This window comes from Girardinichthys multiradiatus, chromosome 1, assembly GCF_021462225.1.
Source record: "Girardinichthys multiradiatus isolate DD_20200921_A chromosome 1, DD_fGirMul_XY1, whole genome shotgun sequence".
NCBI lineage: Eukaryota > Metazoa > Chordata > Actinopteri > Cyprinodontiformes > Goodeidae > Girardinichthys > Girardinichthys multiradiatus.
In genome coordinates this window covers 31,818,427-31,838,874 of record NC_061794.1, presented here as the reverse complement: position 1 = coordinate 31,838,874, position 20,448 = coordinate 31,818,427, and the positions used below count along the sequence as shown (strand labels likewise).

The following is a 20,448-nucleotide window of genomic DNA, read 5'->3' as shown; positions in this document are numbered from 1 at the left end:
CAATATCAGTTGCCAGAAATACAAAAGCCACATTAGACTAGCAGATCACTTGAACAAGACTACATAAGATAGATGTAATGGCATCACACAAGTTATGTTGTATAAAAAGTAAATTAATGTGAGTTAATGATATTTTGATGTTTGATATATAATGTTTTGTATTCATTTATAAGTGATTCTTTAGGTGGATAATGTCCAAGTGTCATTTAACCCAATGTTTTGGGATCTTATTACCTCTATAAGTTACTATAGGTGTGTGAGGGACCGAGCAGTAAATGCATAGCGGACACAGGAAAGTATATTCCAAGTGGGTCTTTATCTTACCCAACAAACTTCAAAAAAATAGCAAAGTTCCAAAATATAGCTTATGGGTCCGTAAAAGAGGTCAACTAAATATAACTCTTCTCAAAATGGGAACTCACAAACTATTAGCTAAGGAAACAAAATATATACAACGTAACTCCAAACTGACCTAACACAAAGACACAGAAGGTTAACCTATATAGTGAATTAGCCAGATCATTCATACACAATAGGGGGGAAACAGAACTAAACATCACTACTACCTAAGAATCAAATGATGTAAATTAACCTAAACACCCCCCTAGCTGACAGGCAAATCATTGGTCCTGCTGAGCTGGCATTATGCTTTCTAAGTCCTCAGCTCTTGGCCACGCCTCTTTCCAAGACAGGAAGCAGCCGACTCCCCAAACCAGGTAACTCAAAAAAGATTGTGCTATTATCTGTGTTCCATACTTTAGTTTAAGTAAGGAAATTAATGAATTACCTAACTAAAACACATGTTTAATCTCAAAACAAACTTATGAGGTGAGTGTGTGAACTGACTTTACCAAAGTGGGGCTGAAGCCATCACAAGGTGTCAAAGCATGATACTAACACGATAGCAATTTTGTAAAAGAAATAATGAAGAGTTCCCCTTCCTAAAATGTTTGAATGGTTTATGGCCTGGTTCTGGTTCTTTTTATGCTTTAAACAAGTCCTCCTACTTCCAAACACACTCACATCTCTTTGGTTTATTGCGTAGGTCCAAATTGCACACCAGCTGAAGAACACATGTCCTATTTTAGTCACTTACCTTCAGTTTTGTTTAGGGCAGGTACGGGGTCAGACTAAACTTTTACTCAAATGTGGCTGAAGCCCTGATTGAATGAATCACATACCAGTGACTCACACTAAACAAGTCATGCGGTGATGAACACTGTATATTTCCTAAATATACATCTAGGCTTTCTTTAGAATTGTTTGACCAAATAAATAAACTGTTGCTCATCAGATATGACTTTAAATGGTAAAAGTGCTGATATACTTCATTTAAAAGGACTGTGTTACTGTTTGCTTCTATCACTTCACCAAGAATGTCAGGTCCTCCCAAACAATTCTCCATTTCATTTTCATCTCCTTGTGGCAGTGCATAAATACTCCTGTTATTCTAATCTGTGAGCTGTGTGCCACTGTTTGATTGGCTGACGGCTGATGACTCATTTCAACAGGCTGGTGTGGGGCTGGCAAGAAGAGGGGTGGGTAGGCGGTTGTGAAAAGGGGGAGCAGAAGGTGGGAGTGAAGCATCTTCCCCACCCCCCTCTGCCCGCATGAGCACTGGTGCGCAGTGTTTTTGATAGAGCACGTTGTTTCTCACATCATAATACACAACATAAATACCTGCAACTTAATATATAAAGCACTTCTCACCGACCCCCCCACCCCTCTTCATCTCCTCAGCTGCTGTTGTCTTTAGCCATACTTGGGGAGAGACACTGCCTGCAGGAAAGGGAAGTAGAGAAACTAATCAGAGAATCTGCATACCCCAACCTTTCCTTCTTTCCTTCCTTCGCTCTGCTGTTGCTCCACAGTCTGTGTGAAAGGCAAAGGGAGGGAGAGGCAGCTGAGGAAGAGCTGCTGTTTGTCTCTGAGACGTGGAGGGAAGAGGAGTGAACTGCGAGGTGCAAAGCAGACCCAGATAGTCTTCTGGTTAATGCCGGTGTAACCAACTCAGCCCAGTCTCTGCGCATTCCTGCCACTGTCTGAGCAGCCTCTCTCTCACACACACACTCACACACCAGGAGTCTGACATCAGCATCACAAACAGGTGAGTCGGAATAAAATCAAGATTAAATAATGAGCCGTTTCAGTGGTTAGTTCATTGCTATTTCTGCTGGTTTTAACAGTTCGCAACAAATTTCAGCATGGATTGCTGACACTTGCTATGAGATAAGGTATATCCACCTTTTGTCTTATGTGTTGATGTGACAGGTGTGGGGTTTTTATTTACGTGCCCATGGTTTCTTTGACTTGGATGGAAGTGTTGCACCTTACTGAGTAGAAATCATATTTCATCCTTGTTTTTCATTGTGTAAAGCCATGTGTCCCTGACTGGGTTTACAGGGAACATGTTCCAGCTCACACACTGATCTCTCACTGGTTTTCAGAAGCAGATAAACAGGAGAAAACACAATGTAAACAGTGCTTTCTGAGCTGCTGTGCTTAAGGCAGACTAAAGTATCTGCTGGAATGCAGATTGAGCAGCCCGCAGTGGGTCTGCGTGGAGTTTAGCGACAACTGTCACGAGGAGCCACAGGCTTTTATGTTTTTCACTGTTTTTACCAAGCTTAGTGGAAGCTTTGGGTACAAACTGCGCAAGAAATCTTCAACAGTGATTCTTAACTGGTGTGGCTTTGACACAGTGAGAAGAAAATGTGGTACAATCCTATAAAATCATTGCTGACGCTATTACATAATAACTATTAAATAACTGTATTAAAAAATAAAAGGTTCATTTTTGTACATATGTCAAAAAGTCACATTTTCTCTGAGTCGCATCACACATTGTTCATATCTAAGATGAAAACCTGTGCTCTGATTTAGCACCTCTTCCTCCATGTTGCTTGCTGCGTAATCTCATTGGGTTTAATGGCAGCTTGGTGTTTGGTGATTCTTCAGAATCCTGTGATACGCTACTTGTTGAGTCCACTTTTGTGTGAAATTTAAATGCAAGAGTCACGCTGCCAATATTTATAAAATGTATAATTTCTGTATAGTGAAGGCTTTGAAAATGAGCGAATTGCTGCTTGAAATTATACAGAAAGACATTGAACCCCCTGAGCCATGGCCACGGCCTGAGCTGCCATGGACAGGGAAAAATCCCTGCGGTGTTTGGGTCTTTCATCGAATGCTGCTGTTGTTTGACTTTGACTGTCAGTCCGTCACAGATTGTGATGCTGAGGAATTGGCCCCAGATACCCACTGGTCCCCCACCCTTCAATTTAACACCCCATCACCTCCACCACCACCACGCCGTCAGTCCATCCACTCCTCCGTGTTTCTCCCACCAGGTTTTGAAATGTTTGTCTCCTCGCTCTCGCCGCACGCCTCCCTCCACCCCTCTCCACTCTGGTCGCCACAGAAACGGCTGATTCAGGAAGGGTGGGCGGGTGTCTCTGAGCTCTTGCTGCTTGCTCTGCCCCATGCGGTGCTTTCACAGTACATTTTTGCTCCTGAGATGCTTTTATGGCCCTGATACGCTGGCAGTTCAGGTGGTTCAGTCAGATGTTAAACAATTCCTATAAACAACACAAAAACCGCTTGTTCATTTACCTCAAAGAGCAAATACATTACAAGAGTAGAGTATAACGTTTATGGAAGCTCTGTCCTCCAACAATTGCTGAAAAATTAGGATTAATTTTTGTGATTCTGACTAATTGGGAGTACTCATACGTACTGTGCAGTGAAAAGTATTTGCACCTTTAAAGATTTCTTATGTTCTTGCTTTTGTCACTCTGAAATGTTTCAGATCATTAAAGGTAGCCTGAGTAAATACAAACTGCAATTTTCAAAAGATAATTTCATTTATTTAGGAAAAAAAGCTGTCCAAACCAACCTTGATCTATGTGAAAAAGTAACTAAATTACTGGTTATAACTGGTTGTCCCACCCTTGGCGGCATTAAATGCCATTAATCATCTCTGTTAACTGGTAATGAGGCTTTTACATTACTGTGGAGGAATTTTAGCCTTCTTTTCTTATAGTACTTGTTTTAATTCAACCACTATAAGGGGGTTAAATGCCACAGCATCTTTATTAGATTTAAGTTGGTTACTTTGACTAGACCACTCCAAAACGTTTATTTGGTTTTGCCTCTCTTCCACTCTGCACGGTGTGGTACAGCTCTACTCAGTTTTAGACTTTTCCATTAGTTACTATTTATGGTACCTACTTGTTTGCAGTTCCAACTGTGCCGAGTCGTGAAAATTTAATGTCAGAAGACTGTCGATCACTGATTGGTTTTGGGGATGCCTCACTGTTCATACACTGTGCATACATATTATAACTAACTAATTTCTTCAACCATTAAATCGAGGTGCACTGGGCTTATTCTGTATATGAGCACTATACCAAGCTAGCATTAGGTAGTGTTAGCTTACCCTCACATGACCTCTAGCTTCTACCGCTGCATGGCTTCTCTCTGTCTCCTGTACATTTCCAGAGTACTTTGCTTCCTGCAGCCTTCTCCGGTGCTCTTCTTTCACTCTTAGACTGATAACAGTCATAGACCGAGCAGGAGTCTTTTGTGTTTGTGTAGCATACAAATCACATCACGTTACTTTGACTGTGGGTCTGCCTTGCTATTGGCCATCCTGAGTAGCTACTACTGGAAAAGGGGCATTAGAGCCATTCAGAGGTAAACTTGTTTGTGTCTTTTGATTCATCCAATCATAACCTAGGTACTACTGAACTTAAGGTCACAAACCTAAGACTGGATATTCTCCTTCAAGATTTTTTACGTGAGAGTAGAATGGCGCCATTAATTATGAGTTGCCAATGTCATCCGTGTCCTGAAGCAGCAAAGCAGTCTCAGGCCATCACACTACCATTACCGTGTTTTACTGGTACTTGTGTTAGTCTTACTGGACGCACACCTTCCACTTTTCTCTTCTCAGTCAACAGAATTATTTCCCAAAACTCTTGGAGAGCATTAAGATGTTTTTTAGCAAATGTTAGTCAGGCTATTATACTCTTTATGGACAGCAGTGGTTTTAGCCTCAAACCTTCCTATGGATGTCATTCATATCCAGAACCTTTCTTATTGTTATATCATGAACACCGACCTTAACTAAGGCAGGCGAGGCCTGAGGAAGTTTAGATGTTGTTCTTGGAATGTTTTGGGATAAATCATTAATGTGCTCTCGAATTTGGAAAGAATAATGTCTCACTGGGATTCGCTGGAGTGCCAAAATCTTAGAAATAACTTTGTATTCCTTTCCAGACAGATGTCATTGCTTTGTATCTGACCTGTTCTTGAATTTGTTTAGATAGGGATATGATGGGTTACTTTTTAAGATCTTTTAGACTTCATGTTGTGAGACAGGTTTTGTTTAAGTGATTTCTTAATTCTAAATTTCTGGCAGGAACCAGCCCTTTATGTGGTTAGTGAAACTGAAATAACCTTTTCATAAAAAGTCATTATTTAACATAGGGGGGATTTCCTTTCACATAGGGCCAGGATGGTTTGGATAGCTTCTTCCCCTAAATGAAAATATTATTTGAAAACTGCTTTTTGTATTTACTAAAGTTATTTTTGTCTGATATTCCACGTTGTTTGATAAAATATATAAATATGATTAAAAAAAGCAAAACATTTATGAAATCTATGGGGGGAATATTGTTTACAGTACTGCACATGACAGTTGGGACAGTAACACAGAGGGTGTTTTCAGAAGCTGTTCTGAGCTGATCAATAATGTAATATACCCAACCAAATCATTTAATAATAGATATGCTGTGACCTTTTTTGTACATAGTTAAAAAACACTGAGTAATTACAGTAAGAAGATGGAAACTTTTGGTTGGAAAGAAACATTTACTTTGGTGATAACATATGTATTGATCAGAAGTTGCTTTCTGTTTTTTGGGTCGTATTGTTGTTGGTTTTGTTATATTGTCATGAATCGCTCCGGTTGCCTTGGTGATCATTTGTACAGTAGCTTCAAGCGCTGCCTTTTAGAGACGTTGGTGAGTGGGAAAATGAAACCTGGGTTGTGCTGCAGTCAATTCCAAACAGGACGCCATGAATTTATCCTGCTGTGCCTTTTTTAAATTAAAATGGGAGCCTTGTGCACAGGGGAGATAATAACAAGGACCGCCCCCATTTACTCTGTCGTGCTCCATGGAAATTGAGCGTTTGATGTTTATATCTTCATTTTACAAGCATTTTGCTAATCACGGCGTCGCAGTCTTTCCAATTCATATCCATTACAGAATTACTTAACGTTGACGCTTCTTCCAGATATTATACTCACAATATTGTACCTAAGCAGTTGCTAAAAGACTATAATAACCATTATAAATATGTACATCTGAATTTATTTCATTTAGTCTAAGATGTGTTCTTCCTAGTATTTGAGAAGAAAAGCTACAAATTGAATGCTGTAGTTTTTCCTCCCTGCAGTGTTCTGCCATTACAGTCAGTGGTGACGCAGCTCCATACTCATCCAGAACACTGCAGACCCGTCACAAGGAACAGCTAGAACAAAGAGCACAGAGTGTCATCTAAGAGAGCAACTCAACGCATAGGCCGCCTTCACATAACATATCAAATAGAAAGGCTGACTTTAAGTGTGATGCTGTGTACTGGAACCTGATTGGCTCCTTTCTGCTCAAATGTACAGAAGGTCTGCGGAGCATGTAAGATCTTTCAGTCACCTTTTGTGTTTAAATTTTGTGTAAATTGATTACAAAAACAATAACTACATATAATTTAAATAAAATGAAATGAAAGTTTAAAAAAAACGGTGTGTTTGTTCATAAATACTGTTGATTTCGGAACCAGTACTACAAACAAGTCTGCTTACAAGCTAAATATTATATAGAAGAAGAATAACGAGCCACCTGGTACACAAAAGTCTCTTGGAGGTATTTTCACTTCTCACTGTTTTCAGTGTGTCTTCTGATGACTTTTTTTCCTATGAGTGGGGGCATTGGGAGCCTCTTTGATTATCACAACATGTCAAGGGTTAGCAGTTTTTTTTTTTTTTATCCAATGCCCTTAAACAAAACCAAGTAAAACTAATTGCCTTCAGAAGTCATGTAATCATGTAGTGCTGTGTGTAATTCAGTTTGCTTATAAATAGAGATTTTCTGTGAAGACTGGAATGTTGTAGTGAAGTTCTAAGGAGGGTTTGATTATACAATATCCCATCCTTTGAATATGTCATGGAAACGGGGAAGAGCATTAAGTTAAGAAGCAGCCCAGAGGCTCAAAGTAACTCTGGAGGAGCTGCAGACATCCACATTTCAGGTGGAAAAATCTGTTGACTGGACAACTATTAGTTGTATACTCCACAAATCTGGCCTTTGTGGAAGGAGGGGAAGAAAAAAGCCATAATTCAAAGATAACAATAAGACGTATGGCCTGCAGTTTGCCTCAAGCCATGTAGGGTACACAGCAAACATGGATGAGGGAGCTCACAGTGACACAGTCACCATATGGGACCTAAAAACACAGCCAGAGACACAGTAGAATGGTTTATATCAAAGCATGAATTACAGTGACACCTAAATCCACTAATACATCTATGGCAAGACCTGAAAATGTATGTTCATAGAGGCTGTCAATCCTATATGACTCAGGTTGAACTATTTTGCAAAGGAGAATTGGCAGAAACCTTTGCTTCTACATGTGCAAAGCTGGTAAAAAGGTGATTTTTCTAAAGCATTGGCCTCATGAGGCTAAGCACAGATGTATGCCAGCTTTTAGGATTTTTATTTGTAAAGAACTCAAAACCATGTACAACTTTTCTTCCACTTTTCAATAATGTGCTACTTTCTGCATGATGTCTGCATGATGTTGCAAGATGTAAACCACTTGTGGAATGTTTTTATAGTTTTGACACATCCAGGTTTCAAAGGTTAGTACTGCTTCATCTTCCTCAGATTAGTTTGGTTCTGTTGGTCTTAAAGTCATACCACCTGATATTACTCCCAGATCCAAGTTCTCAATGTTTTATGTCGAAAGTAATGTTTGCATGGTTGCTCAGACCTGTATGTCTTCCTTTTAAAATCATTTGTAGTGTAAGGATGTGTAAATAAAACACTAAACAGAAGTATTATTCTATATATCACTAATTATTAAGATGATTAGTAAATTGGAACTTTGTTTAATGTATCCTGGTGTGTAATAGTTGGCAATAATGATTGTAAAACTACCTTAAGAAAGTTAAAATAGTGAACAAATGCAAGTGACCTCTTGTTAACCTTTGCAAACAAAAATAAGCCACATAACTTGTAAAAGTAAAACGGACTGTGAGGAAATTAGGTGAATCATGTTCTGTTAAATGTCAGAGGTTCAGACCGCTTGATTTGATTTCCATGTGGAGTGAAAGGTGAAATATCTCCTGCAATCGCTTGTTACCACAATCAAGCTCCCTTTGAAGTGGATGTAGGATTGCTCCCAATGGCTTGTTCCAGCCTGATGACTAATGTCCTCCCAAGTGCTATACTAAAGTCCCCAAATTGTTACGAATAAACTAATCATTAGCATGCTCATTACTGCTCATTGTAGTGCTGAGATTTCAGCTCTGTGACTGGATCTTAGCAAACTCCTGTAATTGTTCCCAAGGTCCTGTTTGTGACATTTTTCAAGGATTGTAAACATCGACATCTTGACTCACTTTACTTCTTTAAAGATGTATTAATTTTAAATATTAAACAGTTATTGTCACATAAGTTTACTTCACAGTCACCTGCATGCATTTGATTAACTCTTTTCTTGTTTTGTAAACGTACAGTTGCATGAAAAACTATTTATGCCCTTACCAATTTCTGTTTGTCTTCTTTTGTCACACTACAATGTTTCTGATCCTCAAACTAATTTTAATATGAGAGAAAGATCATTTAAGTGGATACAAAAGTAGTTTTGAAATTATGATTTTATGTATAAAGTAATCATGAACTGTGATTAGCCATGATTTTTGGTTACGTTTACTAGCCACATAAAGACCTGATTACCCCCAGACCTGTAGAATCAAAGCATTAGAAGCTGTCTGACAACATGAAGAAGGCTGAAAGATCTGAAAAAGTCTAGAAATCGCAAATCTAGAAAGATTTAAGAACAGAGGAGAAACAAATCATTTATATATTTCTGTCTTGAAAGGGTTGATTCAACAATAAAAACAGGGCTGGGCAAAAATGGCATGAGAGAATTCCACGGAGAAAACGACAGCTGACCAAAAAAAAACACAAAGGCCCATCTGACATTTCCCAAAAAAAACATATTGATGGTCATCGAGTTTTGGGCAAACATTCTACGGACTGACAAGACAAAAGGCAAAAGACAAAAAATGACAGGTGGTGGGAAAAAAAAGTGCAGCATTACAGAAAAAGAACATCATACTCAGTTAAACATGGTGGTAGTAGTGTGATGATTGGAGCCTTAGAACATGGACAACTTGCTGTTATTGTTGGAACCATGAATTCTGTTCTCTAGCAGAAATTCCTGGAGGAGAATGTCCAGTTATCAATTTAGGATGGTATACTTGGGAGCACTTGGGTTAAGCAGCAGGACATTGATCCAAAACTTACCAGCATGTTAATCTCTAAATGGCTCAAAGGAATAAAAGGAAGGTTTTTGAGTCCTCTACTGTGGCTGAATTAAAAGCAATTCTGCAAAGAAGAGTTGGCCAATTTCCTCCAAAGCGATATGAAAGGCTCCTTACCAGCTCTCACAAACACTTGATAGCAGTGGCTGCTGCCAAGGTTGTTACAACCAATTATTTGGACTGTGGGGCAATTATTTTATAACAAGGGGCAGGGTGGCTTGGATACCCTTTTTCCCTCGATCAGTAAAATCATCTATTGAAAACTGCTTTTTGCATTTAATTATCTTTGTCTGATATTAACATTTCTTAGATTTTCTGAGACATTTAAGTGTGAACAAAAAAAAAAACAGAAACAGAAGAAATCTGACGGGGTCAAATGCTTTTTCACAGCACTGTATGTAGTTTGCTGAAAGAAAATAAGTACGCAAGTTTAGATGATGACACAATAACATAGATTGGTCCAGACTGGAGTTTTAACTTGATTTACAGCAGCATGTCCCTTCAGTGCCGTGGCAGCAGTTTCTAGCCAATCTTTTTGTCTTCCACAAAGTGCTGACTAGCTTACAGCAGGGATCAGTGAAGGAAAATATCTGCAAATTACGCTTAGTCAGAGAAAGATTGTTTCTCTGAAATTACAGACATCAGAAAGAGGCCAGGTACAAATGGAGCCTGCAGTCATTGTGCAGGTGTGTGGATTATTGCCAGGAGGACAGAGACAGCATGATGTAAATGCTGTGCTGCCTCTGTTGGTGGGGTTGTTGGTGTTGGCTGTGGTGTTGGGTTGGCCTCACTGGGTGATGGATATGAGGAAAGTGAACTCGAGGGGAATCATCTGCGGTACGCCTGAGCCCCGAGGTTCAATACCCACTCCATCTTCACTCTAATGGCATCATTACGGGAGCCTCTGAGAAAGGACTTTCATACTCTCAAATGCTTGCAAAACGTGACACTCTTCACATTTGAAAACTCTGAGACGGACGTGAACATATTAGATCAGTCATGCATGCATGCCTTTTTGATTGAGAGCCTGAAGTAACTGAAAGTAGGAAAATTTGGTTTTACTTCATTAGAGTAACAATAACTATTACAAGTGAATATTGAAACTCTGCAAAATGTAAGAAATATGATACTTTTAAAGTAAAAGGGAAAAGTCAAAGAATAGAAACCCTATATGAGCAATATTTCATTTATATTTCTATATGTAAATCATCAACTCAAAGTTGTACTTAAAGTAAGTTAATTCATTTTGTTACTGTTCTTATTCTGAAGCAACAAAGATTTTATTTGAAGCATAAACAGTGTTTGTGGAGCTTCATTTTATGGCTAATTATGGATGCAAAGTAAAATGTCTGAAGGGTTTTAAAGCAAAGGAGCTTCGTAAATTGTTACACACTGTCTTGCAAATATATTCACACCCTTTGAACATTATACCATTTTGTCAGGTTACAATCACAGACTTCAATGGGTTTTTTCAGGTATTCTATATGATAAACTAGATATGATGATTATTATGCAAGTAGTGCATAATTGTGAAGTGGAAATAAAATGCAACATGTTTTCACAAAATCTTTGGATGTTTCATGTTTAATGTATTTATGTTCAGCCTCCACCGAGTCTATACTTTACAGAGCCGACTTTTGCTGCAGTCCCACCAGCAGGGTTTTTTGAGGTAGAACTGCATTATAATCATAGTGGGAAAACATACAACTGCAATAATATTAAGTATTGAGTTGACAATATCGGTTGCAATGATACCATCTTTATGTCACTCTTCTCTTTCTTTCCATTATCACAATGTTTTGACCATTCTCTGTCAGTTTCAGCACTAAAATCAGTATCAAGTGTGGAGGTAATGGGCTGCAAAATTCCATCTTACTTGTAAATTAATTGTTGCCATGATGAAGGTGAATGTATCACTCTTGAAATATAAAGCTGCATTCAGAGATACCTTTCCAATGCAGAATTGCACACATTGACTTTGTGATGATGATACAATATGCAGCTCTACTTTGGGGGGTATACCTCTATCAGGCTTGCACATATAGATTTTGGACCCTTCTTTGTAAAATTGCTCAAACTCAGTCAGCATGTGTAGAGAGTGTTAATGAATTAAAATTTTTAAGTCTTGCTACAGATTTTCAAATGGATTTGGATCTGCACTTTAAGTGGGCCATTCCAACACATAACACATAAAAGTGCTTTGATCTAAGCCATTCCATTGTTGCCCTGGCTATATCGCAATCCAGGATTGTGTCATGGCTGTTGTGGCAGAGGACCCCAGAATGCAGACGAGCAGGAAGCATCGTAGCGAGGTAGAAAAAAAAAGTTTTATAAACGAAACTCACTTCAGCAGGTGGTGGCAAAAACAGGCAATACAGGCTTGACATGAACAGAATGAACTGAAATGTTTCTGCAAGGAATGAACAGAAAGAGGGTGTATATGTATGGAGAGACACAGGTGAAAAACAAAAGCTGATTGATATGGTGCAGGTGAGCCGAATGAAGCTGATTGCTTAACAGAGACAGAGTGAACAAAACGTGGCTGGAGCAAAACAGAAATTCAAAAAAACAAACTAACAAACGAGAGAAACATAACTACAAGACATAAACTAGAAAACGCTAAGATAACAATAATAAGAAAGCTAACGCACCACCAAGAAAATAATAAAAAGAAGCAGGATCCAAAAACACAAACTGGAGAAAAGAATTTATAAAACCGAAAAAAAACTCAAACACCCTCAAATTATGACAGATTGACTGTATTTAGCTCCATCCATGCGCCCAGCATCTTACTGCCTGATGCTGCCTCTCCCATGTAAAACTATGCGAATGATATTTTCACAAACACGTATCCAGTCAGTTTTTTCCCACACATACCATTTTGCATATAGGTAAAAAATAATTTATTGGATTTGACCAGAGCACCTTCTTACACCTGACAGCTGTGTCCACTGCATGGCTTATAACAAACACAGGGCCTCCTATGGCTTGTTTTAGCAGTGGTTTTTCTCTTCCCTCTCTCCCATAACAGCCAGATTTGTAAAGTGCACAACTAAGTTAGATGTGCACACCCAGTATTTCTGCTTCCAATTTCCGTATGTTCACCTGCCCAGTGGAGTTTTGTTTTCCTACAGTGCATACATAACTCAGTGTATTGTATTCTAGTGGTTCTTTTTAAGTCATCCCAAGGTTGAAATAAAATCTGATAGAACTAAATCAATTTTGCTAGTCATTTGTTAGGAGGAAAACAATAGTCTTAATTCATGTAGAGCCAAGAAAATGAAGGCTTGTCCACTGTTTAGTGGATTAATTTTCATGGCATATTAACTTGTGGCCAGAACTTAATTAGCTTATGCTTTATCATGTGGTCACAAACCAGCAATAATAATGTAGCTCTATACCACACAGATCATCATGATTACAATGAAAACATGATGTTTCTCTTCCAGACCTCCATTAGACTCCAACCTATGAGACAGTAAAGTCTTTCAGATAACAATAATGGATAAATGAAAGCAACATGGCACCTAAAATTTCTGATTTCTTTCAATCAAGGAAGCGGGATGATTGAGGTGTTGCCTTAAAATCAACGTCAGCAGGCGTGTCTCTAATGTAACTAAGATTAACCTATCAAAACCTCGCAAAGCCATGACATCCTTAGCTTGGCTTCCCAAATTGTTTAAAATTGTTTATCTGTATATGCCTGTCATCAGAATATTTTCATAATATGAGATGAATGACCTGGCCATGGGTCTCATGGCCCTTCTCCATTAGTACCTACTTACCTTGACTCGACTCAGCTCTATTCGACTCTACACGGTTCGGGTAATTTTTCCTTAAAAATTGCGTACCACCTCAGTGTGGGTTTGGTTGTCATAGCAAGGCTGCCCCTGAGTCCAAAAAGTAACGTGACATGATTTGTATGTGACACAAACACAACGCAACAAAGGAGGACATGGAAGCAATGGTAGAATTGCTGCTCAGTCTATGGCTTTTTATTAGACTCAAAGTAAAAGGAGAGGACCACAAAAGGTTGCGGGCGGCAAGACGAAACACTGGAAATGTTGAGGAGAGAGTGGGAAGGCATAGAGCTAAGCAACATATAAGAGAAGGTCATATAAGTCCAACGTACAATGATTTAATGGTTGAAGATATTTGTTATTGTAATATGTGTGCTATGTGCGTTTTGGATGGCTCTCCTGTTGCAAATTTCTCGCCACAGAAATGTCTGTCTGGATGTTTAACCGAGCCTCCCACTGGTGGGAAGTTACTGTTCCCGGTTTCATGAACGCACAGTTGTTGCTAACTTCAGGATGTCTGAACAAATGTTTAGCTTCCTGTGCAACAAACTATATCCAGCTCTGGAGCGACTTTAAATATTGGATGTCAGCATCACAACTGTGTGCAGCTGTGTGCTGCAGTCTCATGAATTTTTAAAATAAACATTTGTGTCTTTTTAAAAATCTCTACTTTTGTTTTGTACATTTTACAAATACTTTATGACAAGTAAAATGATAAAAGAAAAAGGATGAGAATAATCCAACATTTGAATAAATCCCTTTTGGTTAGGTATGATTTAGTCAACAGAATTATGAACCATGAAGTAGTTGTTCGAAACAAATTAAATTCCATTAAAAACTAACCCAGTTTCAGAAAATACAGATTCTAGTATGGACAGAATCCCTTGTTATAAAGGTGTTATCACTAAAGAGTATGGATTTTTCTGCACTGATGCACTAAATAATAGAGTTGGTTGTGTGATCACTTTACCCAGTAATAAAAACAACCTTTTTTAGATAACATTTTTTTAAAAATAAGCAATCAATGCACAAAAATGTCAATGAGCGCTACTGACTCTTCCTACCAGTGTGTGCACAGATAAAATAGAAAATCATGATGCAAGCACATAAGTCCCATTTTTGTTATTACTGACAGCAAATTAATACAAACTATTTAGAAAAACCAAAATAGGATAGATCTCTCCCAACACATATAGGGGCAAAATCAGGGGTGCTTGGAGGGTCCAAAGTACAAGAGTTGGAAGAAAACCCTTTGCATCTGGAACAAAAAAACACACACAACTGAAGTACAGGTTCAGTGCGTAATTGCAACATGAGACAGCAAGTGTAAAATACGAGCACACAAACACTAGATATTTATTGTCGTCTTGCAGAGTGCAATGGCTTTACTTTCAGAACAAAGTATGCTTACCACCGATGGGTTAGCAAACATAAAAGATGCTTAAACTCACTCACCATTATCCATCACAGAATCCAGAAATGCAGCAGCCAAGTTGAGGACCCTCCTCCTCCAACTGCTCACTGGTTGGTGCCCATAAGTCACGTCCATTTGGTTGAACCCCTTCCAATTTATTTGGTTTGAACCACTCTGGCCATTGTGGTCCTTGACAGTCCAGTAATTACTTTTAAGGTTTTTAAGCTTCTCATGATATTGCTTTGTTGTTCACTGGTACCTGTGAGCAGCCATCAATGGAGTCGCTCTAGTGACTCAACTAGTGACACCGCTCCCTACCCAAATCGGCTCGTTTTCAGCCTGACTTAGCTCACTTGAAACCGCTGCCAAGGAGGTACTAAAAAAGAGACTGGTACAAAGTAACCATTACTAATGTAAAACCCTAAAAACCGAGTAGAGCTCAATCAAGTCGAGCCAAGTATGTTCTAATGGAATAGGGCCATTAGAAGTTTGATCATCAGGAGTTTGCATGCCTATAGCAACTTGTCTGTAGCCTTTAGTTGTTTACTTATTTCAGCCCTGATTGGGCTGGTCGAGCAATGTTTTTTGGTGGGGAAACAGTTAAAGCCTCTTTAAAATTTGATATATTTGTCACACTGCACAGTGTACAAGCGAGCCTCCTGCTGCAGGCCTCAGGGCTCCCTGGAAGCCAAGAGTATAGAAAGGTACTCACAGCCTACACGCTGACTTTATTCACCTCTTCCTCTCTTTTTCTCTCAGAATTTCTGTTGTGCTTACTGTTCCTACCCAGGCATCCCTGCTTTTTACTTGCACAGTATTCAGTTTTTTGCCTGCAAAAAGTCAGTCATTGGAGTAGTTTGCAAATTGACTAGTTGCTTTTACATCTTGTTGTGATTATGAATATGAATATATTATTTAATATTAATACTTTAATATTTTATTAAATAATATTTTTGTCTGTTAAGGGTTGTCCTGTGAATACCGGCCCAATAAGGCGGTGGTATTAGGACAGAATTGAAAGGGATGAGCCAAGCTCTGACATTATTGAACAGCAAAGCTCTGTACACGCAGGGAATGAATTCACACAATTTCTTAAAATACAAGAATTTATTAACAAAAATAAGTCAACTCAAAGTCAAATATATTTCAATCAACAAACTCTTTACTATGCTAAAACAATCCAACTAAACTACCAAGCAGAATTCAAGAATAAGGAAGACTAATGGGCTATGTACAATATAAACAAGTTGATTAAAGATGGTTGAAAACCATGACGGAAAAAGTGATGCAACATTACCATGCAATGTTTATGTCTGAGAACCAAGGATTATCTTGAAGAATCTGGAAATGAAGTTAAGTTAGTCTTGGAACTAACTTAGGCAACAATCAGCAAACGTTTAGACAACCATTCACAATGCAAGATCAGATAAAATATTATTTTAATAAAACAATGTTTTAAAGAATGATCTGCTGAATAAAACCAACCTTCTGGATGACTGATTCTCAACGATGTTTTAATTAGCTGCCTTTATTTATTAAAATAATATTTAAAGAAATATTATTTTGAATTAGAACCAAATCTTTCTGGAAAAATTGGGCTTAATGGTGTTTACTTGGTTATCAAGTTTAGTAAAATAATGTTTAGGGAAATATTATTTTACTAGATTGAAAACTAACAACCTTTTTGGGTAAATGATCTTTAGCAGGCAAATACGTGTTGTTAGCTGTTAGCGGTTGGAGCTAACAAAAGAAGCTTATAGCTTATCATCAGAATCAAACACATACCTGTAAAATACCACTAATAAAAGGGTTAAAATACATAAGCGCGGACAGCGCGTTATGGCCGGCCGATCTTCTGTGTTTAAAATCACCCTTTAAATGAAGCTTGTCTCAACTTTTAAAAAAAACCACAAACCCAGAACACACAAACTTAGCACATGTGCTGAGCAAATAATCTGCTAGCACTAAGATGGCTGAGTTTCAACACAAACAAAACCAAATGTCATAAAACAAAAAATGTTTAGATTATTTCATTCTAGACTACTTCTCTCTGCCCAAAACACAACCTCTTACGTGAACCGTGCTGAGGAAAAGTTGTACGGTTCTGTTCTGTTTTAGCCTAAAACAATTTGCTTTTGTAGCAGCCATTGACTTTGTTTCCTGCTCTAATTTTGAAATAATATTTGACATTAAACATGCAGGGCATAGGCTTAACATGGGACTTTAACATGCAGTTTAAGGCAATTAAACTCTATGACTGTCTTTTGGGTAAAGTACTTTTTTCCACAACCGCATCTCTGGTGACTGGAAACAGGTTTCTGTTTCCTGCTGGTCACTCCTGTTGCAAAACAAATTATAACCCTTTGGTTTTGATTTGCATTTGGTTGCTTTGACCACTTTTTTCAGGTTCCTGAATGCTTCTCTGAGTATTTCTGGTCTTGTTCTGTTTCTGGCACCTTCAGATACTGGCACATCTGGGTCATAAAAGCGCTGGAGAATGGGGAGTTATTTTGGACATTAGTTTGGCCATCAGGGGAGATTTAAGAAAATAATTGAATTTAAGGTTAAAGATAAAGTTTGTTCTAACAGAAAAGCATTCTCTCCCATGTTAAGGATGTCCAGCGTCTCACATGGCCTCTGCAGCGTGTCACTCACACAAGCTCTGTCATCCACTAATAGCTTTAGAGACTCTACAGTAAGTACTTCCTACACTTTAACAGGCAGTATTTAATAGCGCTTATTAATGCTACAGCATATACAGAGCTTGCCGTTTTATGTTGAATTACAGGCTTCGCTGAACAGATGTTAGACTAGATTAACTGCTTCTGAACAAGAACAAGAACAACATGGATAAAATCGATTAGCAGCTGTTGAATACATTTTTTTCCCTAACATATTAAACATATGATTGATTGATTGACAGACAGACAGACAGACAGACAGACAGACAGACAGACAGACAGACAGACAGACAGACAGACAGACAGACAGACAGACAGACAGACAGACAGACAGACAGACAGACAGACAGACAGACAGCATGCTTTTCTCACTTAATGGGTCTCTTTATTTTCATGACTATTTAATGAGGATTCTCACCAGAGACGACAAACCTGTGAATATACACACATGAATTTATGTAGCGAACAAAACATGTAAAATAATTCTAAACATTTTTATATTTTAGATTATTACAAAATAGCCACCCTTTGCTTTGATGACTGATTTGATCTCTTAGCATTCTCTCCATGAGCTTCATGAGGTGGTCACCTGAAATGGTTTTCCAACAAGTCTTGAAAGAACTTCCCAGACGTTCACTGAGAGTCGGCCAGAGGTTAATATTTCTACTTTAAGAATTCTAAAATATAACTTATTTATTTATTTATTTATTTATATTCTCTTTTTTAGCTTTTTTACCGAAAGGTGCACTGTACTTATGAATGCAAGATGTATTTAGTGGTAAATGCGGCTCAATATAGAAAATGTGTGTATCTGTTAACACCTGAATCTAAATACCTGTGGGTCTGAGTGTGAGCGCGCTTGTGTATACAAGGTTTCTCCATAAAAATATGCAATAGTTAGTGTGAGGAGCCACGGACCCGCCCCCCTGGACAGATACGGAGGAGATCTGAGCCACAAACATCCAAAGGCCCCCCAGAGCACAGGAACTCCAGGAGAACCACCGCCGGGAATACCGTAACCCCACCAGAGAAGAGCAGGGGGGTATCCCAGGGGAACCACCCAGCAGCCACAGTGCAGAAGCCCCACGGAGCTGCAGCGACAAGCCCACAGGCCTGTTTTTGCCCGAGCAGATCCAGCCATGGACCCAGAGACCTGAGACCCCGGGATATATCACTCCCCAAGTAGAGGTCCAACAGAGCCCAGTGGTCCAGGCCCCGGCAAGCAGCCACCGGGAGTGAGCCAGCACACACCAAAGCACCCAGCCCCGGATACTGAGAACCACAAGTAGGCCTAAACTGGTGGGCAGAGATACCAACCACCGGCAGGTATGTGGTGAGGAGGGAATAGGCCCCACATTTGATGGGGGCTTAAACTGATCCAGGAGAGGAAGCACCCCAAGACCCAACCTGACACAAAAAACAGGCACACACAATCACACTCACACATTCCCACCCTCATGCGTACACTTAAAAAAACACTCACACCCACACACCCATCGTAAAAACAAAAAATATATAACATATTTAAAGTTATTTTACAATTTTTGGTTTGCTAAATAATTCCATATGTGTTCATTCACTGTTTTGATGCCTTCATTGAGAATCTACGTACAATGTAAATAGTCATTAACCTAAAGAAAACCATCAAATGAGAAAGGGTTCTAAAACTTTTGACTGGTGTAAATGTGGAGATTTATTTATTTTTTTTTATCTCTGGAAGATCTTTTATCCTAGATAGGCTGACAGCTGAGGAGCTACTCTTACATTTCAAACCTTCATAAATTACAGCTGATTGATATTGACTTGTAGTTCAGGCAGGAACAGGCACTTCGGTCATTATATTCTGTCTCTTCTCACCTTTTTTATCCCTTTATCCTTTGAGTGATTTTTCCTATAATCTCTTTCTTTATATCTTGTCTTCCACTAAATCACACTCTGTTATCTATCTAAGCTGTCAGATGAATCCATTTTTCTGTCAAGCATGGAAGCAAACTGTATAACAAAATAACTAGATTTTATCATTTTCTTTTCCTGATATTCAGCAGCGTCCCAGGCCATCGCTCCAAAACACACGCACACACAGTCAGCCCTGCTGTTCTGTAACCCATTTAGGTGCGACATCTTGTCATTGCCCTTCAGCTGCAGAAGCTCAGCTCTAATGACCTCCAAGTTTTTCTCATTAACTAATTATCTTTTGCGATAATGCCTACAGCTTGAGCTATTCACTATATTAGATTTTAGGCTAATGGAAACTAATCTCCTCTCTGCACAACCTAAAAAAATTGTATTTTTTATGTTTTTGCTCCTTTTGTTGGGATCATCATGGCCTTGTACTGTGTTTGTAATAGTGTTCTGCCTTTTGGAAAAGCTAGTTATAGTCGTGATGAAACCAAGTGAACTTTTTTTACATCAAATTGCAGTTTTGCTAAAGTCAGAGTAAAATTTAAAAGATATAAACATCGTCAGAGTTGCATCTCCTGCATCCGTACGGCACGGTTTATGAAAAAATCTAACTTCTCATGAAAATTCACATAAAATTGAATATAATCTGACATCCCTAACCAAAAATTTACTGCAATTAACTCTCATAGTGAGAGGGCCATAAAGAGCTTTGCCTCGGACAAAGACTTCAAAACTTAGATTTTTAAAGGGTTTTGGTAGCAAAACAGGTATCCACATAGAAAAACTGACCTTTCTGAAAACAGCTATCTTTGTGTGCAGCATTTATATTGAACAATTAAATATCTGACTATAAAATATCAGATTGTGAAGTTAATTTTAACACAGAACAATAAGATGAAATATTAATTATTAGAATAATAATAATATTATGTATAACAGTTATTTATTGTTCTCAATTTTAATTTATAGTCAATTAAAAACATAAAATAAACACAAACTAACTTGAATCTAATAGAGAATCGAGAGATTAAAGTGATTGCA

At 38.5% G+C, this 20,448-nt stretch overlaps 1 protein-coding gene across 1 annotated transcript in view; it reads left to right on the top strand.

Moving 5' to 3' along the window:
• Window positions 1-1,893: 1,893 nt before the first annotated feature.
• prickle2a (prickle homolog 2a) overlaps window positions 1,894-20,448 on the top strand; it is a 79,167-nt gene continuing 60,612 nt past the window's right edge. The window contains exon 1 of the mRNA XM_047374702.1: window positions 1,894-2,107. The gene's annotated coding sequence lies outside the window, so the exon portion shown is untranslated. The remainder of the gene's footprint in view (window positions 2,108-20,448) is intronic.